The sequence below is a fragment of the Peromyscus maniculatus genome, chromosome 4 (assembly GCF_049852395.1).
Source record: "Peromyscus maniculatus bairdii isolate BWxNUB_F1_BW_parent chromosome 4, HU_Pman_BW_mat_3.1, whole genome shotgun sequence".
NCBI classification, from domain to species: Eukaryota; Metazoa; Chordata; class Mammalia; order Rodentia; family Cricetidae; genus Peromyscus; species Peromyscus maniculatus.
This window is the reverse complement of record NC_134855.1, coordinates 26,755,790-26,765,684: the sequence shown is the minus strand read 5'-3', so window position 1 is coordinate 26,765,684 and position 9,895 is coordinate 26,755,790. Positions and strand designations below refer to the sequence as shown.

The 9,895-nt window shown below is 37.7% G+C and overlaps 1 long non-coding RNA gene across 1 annotated transcript; it reads left to right on the top strand.

Moving 5' to 3' along the window:
* The first annotated feature begins 2,993 nt into the window (after positions 1 to 2,993).
* LOC121829033 (uncharacterized) lies at positions 2,994 to 3,935 on the top strand. Its single transcript, XR_006071806.2, has 2 exons — positions 2,994 to 3,482; positions 3,858 to 3,935. It is a non-coding gene; the product is annotated as an uncharacterized LOC121829033 (long non-coding RNA).
* Positions 3,936 to 9,895: the final 5,960 nt, after the last annotated feature.

Genomic DNA, 9,895 nt, shown 5'->3' with positions numbered 1-9,895 from the left:
TGAGTGAAATAATAGTGTAAATAATAGTGTAAAAGTGTCTAACTTGCTACAAGCGGCAACAAAACAAAATCTGGTTACCTATCCCTCCTCTCCTTTTTTTCCCTTTAAAAGTTCATTCCAACTAATTATTTTATTTACTTTTATGACAGTGATAATATATGGGTCAGGTGTGGGCATTACAATTTAAACGGAGTTAAATTTAAATGTGCTTGGCATTCTTATGTTATTTAGGTCAAGGATTAAGATGTGGATTAATTTTAGACTTTATTGTCAAATGTACATAATAATGTTGCAACAGTGGCCAATATAATAATAGAAATTAATTTTAAAGAAAAGACATGAAAAACATGGGATGGAAATTATAACCAAAATGATCCCAAGTAATAGCAGTGTCAATAACCATGGCAAGGCAAGAGGAACTTGGGCGTAGAAGTGGAGTTAGGTGTCTGCGGATGGAGCCATGAAGGAATGATAGAACAGAACAGAGGACGGGTGTAGGCAAAGTGCATGTCATGCAGAAGGAGCCTGCAGGAAGTGTGATGTGGCTTGGATGAGGATGCAGGACAGCTCATGGAGCAACTGCTAATTGCATGATGCTTAAGAACCATGACCTGTCCCTGGGGTCTTCTGAAGAGAGCTTGCAAGAATTCCAGACCTTATTACCTGCAGCAATTGGAAAAACAGTAATGAAGCTAGAGCAACGTGAACTTGTGTGTATGTGTGTGCCTGTGAGTGTGTGTGTATGTGTGTGTGTATTGTGATATCATAGAAGTAATATCAATGGGACCAAATAAGGTACAGATGAGAGAGGAAAGAAACTAACCAGAGAACAAGGCTTGTGACTCGGGAGTGTAGGCATGGTTGTGCCATTTATCAAAAGATGGGCTGTGTAGGTCATGGATGCAGAAGAAGATAATGAGATGAGTGTAACAAGACTGGTAACAAGACACTGATGAGGATCCTCAACTAGAGATGTCTAGAGGAAAATACAGACGTGTTTAAAAAATTTTAAGTAGACGACTGTTTTCTAAAGATCTGAACTGGAGAACAATAGCTTACAATTGCCAGAGATTTAAGAATTGTAATACTTGAATATTCCTAAACAGAAACCTGACCTTAGAAAACAGTTTGGCAAAAATCAGGCAGAAATAGGACACTGAGGATTTCCTCTTAGTTCGTACAGCTGCATATGTAGTTTGTGAATGTGTTTTCTATCCCTCATCTACTGAAAGATGGACTGTATTCTGTTTCTTCACATTTTCCTCTCTGGTCTTTCATGCCAGATTAGAGTCTTTGTATGCCTAGATTTTACTCTTATTAACTGGGGGAGCATTAGATCCATGTCCTTTGAATAGATGAAAAGTTTTTAGAATTTTTCTTATATTTGTTTTAGAACTATGTGTTTCTCAACATGTGGGTCATGACTTTTGGGGGTCAAATAACCCTATCACAGGGGTCACATATCAGATATCCTACATATCAGATATTTACATTACAATTCACAACAGTAACAAACTTATAGTTATGTAGTAGCAACAAAAATATTTTTATAGTTTGGGGGTAACCACAACATGAGGAATTGTATTAAAGGGTCACAGTATTAGGAAGGTTGAGAACCACCAGTTATACACATCTGTGTCTTTAGTCTTGACAAGGCATCTTGTCCAGCTCTGTCCCATTGCCAACATCCTGGGACTGGTGCTGGTGAAAGGTGTCAAGGACACCATCCTTCAAGCAGATCTACAGATTTGCTTCCCTGAAAGGTAAAACAATGAACCGATATCACTAGTTTATTTGTGAGGATCAAATGAAATGCTTGTAGTTGTTCTTATTGGTGTTGTTCTCTTCCTCCTGCTCAGCCTCCTCCTTCTTTTGTTCCTGCTCCTCTTCCTGCTCCTCCTCCTCCTTCTCCTACTCCTCCTTCTCCTGCTCTTCCCCCTCCTCCTGCTCCTCCCCCCTCCTCCTCCTTCCTCTGCTCCTCCTCCTACTCATCCTGCTCCTCCCCCGCTCCTCCCTCTTCTGCTCCTTCTGTTCCTGCTCTTCCTCCTCCTGACTCTTCTCCTGCTTGCCCCCTCCTCTTGCTCCTCCTCCTTACCCTTCTCCTTCTGTCTCTTCTTTTCTTCATTATTTACAAGGAAGGACCATATAGGCAAAAAGACAGAGAAATGCAAAAACAATTCAATCCATTTCCAACACAGATATGTAACTACAACTAAAGCAAGAAATCCACAGAGTCTGCTTAAAGGGCAAAGGGATTTATTAAGAAAGGAAAACTCACAAAACAGAACAGAGGAATTGTCACAAAGTCCTGGAAAGGGTGAGGCACAGTCCATGCTGTTCTTCCATGCCTGAGACTGTGCCAGCATCCAAGTCCCACAAGGGAGCAAAGAGAGCTGGGTATGTGCATCTCAGGTGTTAAGGGTAGCCAAGAGGCCACACCCCAGGGGCATGTACTTCAAGGTCATGGGCATGTAGAGCAGTTATCTTCTATGTCTCTAGGGCTGTGCTTCAGGGTCATAGAACAGGTATCCAGTACATCTTCCTCTTTTGTCTAAATAAGAAAGTTCTAACCTAGTATAAAACTATATACAATAGGAATGGTTATCAAGTATTGTCCAGGAGAGGGGAAAAATAATAACCTAAACAAAAATAGAAATACAACCAGCAAGAACAATATCAAACAAGAGACATATACTAAAATCCAGAGATGTCCAGAACATAGGTAAATGGCATGTTATAGAGATTACTCCAATAGCTGTCCTAAAAATATCTAACTTTAGTACCTGAAATGTTCTTAGCTAAGATATGAGAGGATTATAGTGATAACTGTTTAGTTTTCAACCCCATCAAAGACCTGAGAAGGAATGTAAAATAATACCTGAGAAAACAGGAAATGCAAGCAAGAATTTCTGAAAAATTATGAGAATAAACAGAGACAACTCATAACCTGGACTGTCACCTAGAGTTTCTCAGCATCATTGGGGCATCCATTTTGACTACAGGCCTATGATATCTGACAGGCCATTTTCAGAAGCAGTAAGTTTGAAAGACCATCTTATCTTGTCTTGGCAAGGTTCAGTAGTCACTTTTCCTTGTGCTCTGCTCATCCAGAAAGGACAGCGTTCATACTGTCAGCAGTCAAGGCAAGGGCAGTTCTTTCCCAGCAGGCCATTTTGTGCCAAGAAGAAGACAAATTTCCAAATAGAGTGTCTTAGAAGCCCAACATTCTCTTGGGAATAGATTGGTGCTCTCAGGAGCAATTGTGTCTCATGTCAACAGAATTCTAAGTTATCAAAACATTTAAATGCCATATTCTTTAGGTCTATGAAGTGTTTGAAGATTACCTATTCATCTGACTTATGTTTCTGTAAATCTGGAGAACCTAACTAATGTAACTATAGGAATGACAAGCATGGGTGACTATAGTTCTGTAAGTCTTATCTACCTGAATAACCTAAGGACTAAGGCTTCACATTAGCAAGGTAAGGTCTGTAAACAGATGTACAGTATAAGAACAATGACCTCAATTGTGATAATACACAAAGTATCTTAAATGGAGGTAGAAATGTATAGTGTAATATGATAACAATATCTTTAATATGTATCAATATACAAAATATTTTAAATAGGAGTAGGGACATGTGTACAATATGACAATTATAGTTTTAAATTTGTATCAATATACAAATTATCTTAAAAAGGAATATAAAAATAGTTTACATTTATATCATTATACAAGAATCCTTATTAGTGCAAATTATCTAAGGCTGATAGTTTGCTAAATTAGTTTACTAGTAGATAGAATAATCTACCTTAAGATCTTATACCTATCTATTCCCCTTTTTTCTCTTTTCCAGAAAGAATCCTGAGTCTAGATTTTATTGTTCCACCCCAACCCTATAACAACTTATCCATAAACCCTGAAAAAATGAAAACTTTTGGGAGAGAGGCCATCATTTTCTTGAAATTACTTTTTGCGATGTAAGTTTCTTCATTCTAAGATTGTTTAGTCAGAAATGGGACTGTGGGTGAACTTTTGATTATGTACAATTTATCAGGTACACATTGCCTAAAGATACATTTATCTTTCTGTGACCTAATCCCTTCATGTATTTCAATTCAATTGAAGTTTCTCATAAGCTTGTACTGTTTTTAGTATTTTCAATCCACAAGTGCTCATTCTTGAAGACTGTAATAATGCATCATAATTCTGGGCCAACATATCTTGGAAATCAGTTTTAGGACAATTGCCATCAGGAATACTATGTGATGTCATTTCTCTAAGTGTGCTATCAATTGCCATCAGGAATACTCTGTGATGTCATTTCTCTAAGTGTGCTATCTCACTGCTCACATGCTTTCCCTGATTATGTTGATTTGCTCTCTGTGCAACGCTTCACTAAATTTCAGAACTAAAGGGCCAGGGTGTACATACTACGTAGTCTCCAACTGACATTGTGGGGAAATACCAGGTGTCTCTGAGCAGGTATTTATTGGCTTCTACATATGGGGGCAGGTCAACCATGGTCAGAAATACTGAACTAGGAGCCATTAAAGCCACATAGAAGGGCAGTGTCAGGTTCTGGCTATTTATTTTTTCTTGGTGACAAGAGGAAGTAAGCTAAGTGAGGTCCACAGGTCCTGATATACACAGGCTTGTCACAGTAATTAGACCATTGAGACTGCTTAATATGGTGGAAGAGTTTTAAATAGTCCAATATTAAACTCGTGAATACAAATAGCTGGTGTTTAACTTGATACTATGGAGGTCCTCATTACTGAATAAAACTCTTGTGATTTCTTTTCCTCAATTGGATAACCAACATAGGTGCCATATGTTCTTGAACTTGAACCCCATGTTGGTCTGGAAAAGAAATTTCATTAAGCTATTCTAAGGCAACTGGTTGTATAAAAAAAGAAAAAAATCAGAGAGGTGCATTAGCTTTGAACTCCCATGAGAAAACATATGTTTGGATAAAAATACCCTAAGACTTTACTGATGGTTCTGGTATCACAGGGCTCATACTGTTTTATATAAAAGAGAAATGAACCCTTACACAGAGCAATCATATCTCCTCTTCACACACTTACAGTGACTAGGAAATGGCTACCTGGCAGAATCTTGTAGTTGTCTGTGTGAGAATTGTATCAATGTGCATTTTATCTATTAAGGTTAGTGAGTCAACTTTGTGATGACACATCTACATATCAGAGACGAATTTGGAGGGACTCAACTCAATAAGCAAAAGGAGTATTATGAGTTTAGCTTATACAATCATATCTTAATGAAATAGAAATAGCTCAGAGGGGGAAGCAAACAACAGCCAGTAATGGAAAGCACCCTTCAGTGTGTTTAGCTTATCAAAATGTTCCTAAATGATTCAAAATGTGGTTTGTGTGATAAATATTTTCTATACTGCAGCTATATGTTGACAAATGAACAACATGTACTGTTGGTGAAGAGGCTGTAAAGTGTCACATACTAATTATCATGATTATGATTTGAACTTGTCAGAACTAACATCTTGACATCTTGAAGAGGATTTGCAGAAGGCTGGGAGCAGAACATGTTACAAATTCTTTCCCATTTGGCTATTATTAAACTGGTGAGAATATACAAGCACAAGTAATGCACACCATAAAAGCCTGTGCTGTGATATAGCTACACTCCTACAAATACTGGTCTACATAATACCCCACTGTATTTTATTACACATGAAATACTGCTTCCTACTGTTCTACCTGTACTCCTGTTTTAAGAACTTTTACACAAATTTAAAAAAGATTTCTTACACATTTTGATGATGTTGTAATAAATCATCAGGTGTGATTTCTTTTTGCTTTCTTTCTTCCACTCAGATTCAATTGGCTTAACATTAGGAGATTTCTACTCATCAGATAGCAGATAGGATTGAGATGTCTTTCTTTTTGGGTCTAAAGTAATTTGATTAGACTTTAAAAAAATTATCTGCTCTGAAGAAAATTGCCCCTTTTCAGGATTTGTCCCTTTTAGATCAACTATTGACCCTAACCTGAATAACTTATACCAATTGTTACATAATGATGACAGGATACAGGAGTGAGGGGTTTGGATAGCAGAGAGGAGTTTTCCAAAAAGACTTTATAGGCAAGGACAGGAGTCAAGGACTATTCTAGAGAATTAAATGGTGAGCCCTAAATTTTAGAAAGATTAGGCAAGTTAGGGAAGATAGCTGAAACTGATTGCCCATTTGTATAATCTGTACTCTGATGTATACTTTCTGGACATGGGTGCAGGGCATTCTATTGCTACCCCTCTAGCGCTGAGCTGAGTCTGATCTGGAACAAACTCTTAAATGATTGTTTGACTTGGTAAAGCAGTATCACTTCTAGAAGTGGAGAGCCCTTAAAATCCATCTCCCTTTTCCTAGGCTCCATTTTCTCCCTGTACTCAGCTCACTGATGGCAGTCTCCCAAGACTGTTTGCTGTGCCGGGAACACACTGATCACGTCTATGCAATCAGGTTTTTGTGCTGGGCCCAGACTGCTCCCTGTGTCTCTTCTTTTTGAAATCTCATCTGTTTCAGCCTAATTCAAACTCCCAGGTGTGTGTCCAAATGTTGGTATGTGTGAGAAAACTCTGCCCCTTCTCTAACCCTAGCTAGATTTAATTTTATCTTCATTGTGCTACCCTATAATTTGTTAAATCCCTTTGGCTTACAATATAGCTAGCTGTGCATGGCTGGATTGCCCCTACTGGCTGATTGTTCATTGAAAACAGGAATTATATTGATATGTTCATTCATCCACAACATGTATTGGGCATTTTGTATGTGTTAGGCATTGTGTTGAGTTTTATACATGTTGTTGTAATGATAACAAACAGAATGTATTTTCAAAAGCCCACGTTCTAGTCAGGGAGGAAAGAAAATAAACCAACAACACAAAGATGTATCTGATGCTAAGAATATTGCTGAGATATAAGGGAAGGAAATGGGAATTAAACACACTGTTTACAAGAAGCCACTCTGACGATGGATCTCTTGTAGAGAGCTGAAGGGATTATTTAGCACATTGGTGGAAGAGCATTTATGTAGAGAGATTAGCAACTCCTAGGACTCTAAAACAAGTGGGCACTTGTAGAGTCTGCAGAAGGACAAGGAGGTCAGGGTGGATGAGGCAGAGGAAGCTGTTGAGAAGTAGAAACAGGGAATGAAGATCTAGCACAAGTTCACATCAAGTAAGGCCTTATTTGCCCTGACACATCATTGGGATTTTAGTTCAGATGATTGTAGAAAGCCTTCCACAAGTTTAAGGTAGAGGAGTAACATGCTTAGATTCATGCTTTAAGGGTGTTTCACTGGTTGCTTGAGTGTAGAATTGTAGGGAAGCAAGTATGGAGGACACGATCAGCTAGGATGCTAGCAGTGCAGTTGTTCAACAGGAGATAATGGTAAGTTGGGCCAAGTTGATGGATGTGGGGTCTCTGAGAAGGTCCCTCTGGAATCCCACCCCATCCTCAGGGTTAGGAGGTGATCCCACTCTTTGGTTTTTGCATATACTCAGAATACAGAATTTTGTGGCTTATCACCATTTCAGGGTTGCTTTTAGTGTTTTTTGGTTGATTTTTTTTTAAAGTTGGTCACATGTCTTCATTTGGTCAGGGATCTATCTGTTAAGACATAGTTGGTTCCTGAGGCCACCTCAGGACATAGAGGTTCTTTTAGTGCCTGAGCCCAGGATAGCACCTTCATCACATTTACCCAGGTCATGACAACACCTTCAGCAAACCTGTCACTCACTTTGGGTTTCCACCTTGGGTTGTGTTACTGCCAAATGTTCCCAACTGCAGATGTTTCTGAGGATGTAAATGAAGCCTGACTCACTGTGAACCTGTGAACTCACTCTAGTCACTAGAGCAGATGGAATGAGAACAAGGGTCAAGATAGATTTTTGTCTCAGTAGTATGTCTGTGACTTTGTAATACGTACTCAACTTTTTCTTCTCTTTCCCTCCAACAGCTTTTAAAAAACAATTAGTGTTGTGAGCATGTTGAAAGCACATCTCACTCCAGGCCTGCTAGCATTTCTTAACTCCAAAGTGGGGGTTACATGTTTACAAAGTAATGGCCAGTTGAGATTGGCAACACAAAAGCTTGATAGAGGAACTGGAACTTCATTGTCCAGAAAACTATCAATTTGTTCCTTTAACAGAGAGTGAAACCTACCAGGAATATCTGTAATATGTATTATATATTTATATATTGCATATATGAGGATAATGTGCATGTTACATTTGATACCTTCAGAGTAAATTTTATCATTTTTCTCTAAGTACTTGTCTTTTTGAGGCACATATTAGATTTTACTTACCTGTATTTAGTATCCAATCAAAGTTAGGTATAAGGTGAATTTGGTCATGTTAGTGAATTTGTCACTAATTCATAGAGTATCAATGCATGGATATATATAGCTGTGCATAAAATATTTTTATTGGTTTATAATGAAAGAGAGAAGACTTTATGATGTTTAATTCATTCATCGATCCATCTATACATAAATGCATTCATGCATTCACACATTCATGTAGTCTAGAGGCAGAGAGAGAGAGAGAGAGAGAGAGAGAATATCATAGATGCCCCTGTATCTGTGCTAAATGTTCCATACACATGTGTGTATTGATAGACTTATAAAAAATGTCATTTTTTTATTACATGTGATATATACATATTTAGTGGATATATGTATATATTTAGGCAACAGTTTGTATTTCAAGCTAGTTCTGTTGTGGAAATCATTTGAAGTGAATTAAGAAAATATTTAACCAACCTTATGTTGGTTATGTCATAAATGACCTTTGTGAAATAGAAAGTGATTGCCTCTAGCCTTAGATTTAGAAAGGTCAATGGGGAATTTAAAATTTAAACCCAAGTATATCTTTCACAGCTTGCCCGTGGAGAGGTGTTGTTTTGCTCTCTGCCGATAAGACCTGTGAATTTCTCTTGGACTCTGCCAGGCACAATGGGATAGTAATTTTTAGTGATAATAGATCAAAGTGGAATAAAAATAATTGTGAAAATTTTAACAGTTACAGAGCATGGTTAATTAATGTCATTTGTTCATCATTATATCCCATGAGAAAGGTGGTTTTATACTTTCATTGCATAAAAGTAAATGGAGACTTAGAGAGGGTAAATGATGTCACAGAGTTATTAAACATTCTGTGGAGCTGAGACAGGAACCTCAATGTGATTGAAAGACTGTGCTTTTCCTCTACATTAGTCTGTGATCCAGTGAATTGAAAATGATATCAAATGTTCCCCTTATATTTATGGGAGAAAACCTTTACAAAAAAAGTTTCAAATCTAAGTACACGCTCTGAGGGATCTATTTTTCTTTCTTTTCAAAGCTGAGCTGAAAAGATCACCAAAGAAGGGCACAATGTTACATCAAAAAAAGGCCGTTTTACAATTATTTGAAACTTGAATCTATGTGAAAGGAACAGCAGACAATGGAATGCCCCAGGTCCATCCTGTTGAGCTGTCAAGTTCTGGGAAGGGATACAAGTGTATTGTTCAGAGTCTCCGAGATAATATATATCCCAAAGCAATTTATGATGTCACACATTAGAGTTGTGAAGTTCAAATGGAAAAATACAATTGAAGAAAACAAAAGAGGAAGAAAAATCAATAAACTGGAGGCTTAAAGAGAAACCATCTCTCCATAAAAGTGACTTTCAGCACTGATGTATGCCATAAAGTTATCTCTAACAAAGTCGATGAAATAGTTAACTCCCAGCAAAGCTATGGTCTGTCACTCATTTGTCTTGAAAATAATGTAGTGAAATGTCCCTTAGACATGTGCTTTAGTGGAGAGACATTTTTGGAACAGAAGATCATGTGAGGAAAAACAGGGCA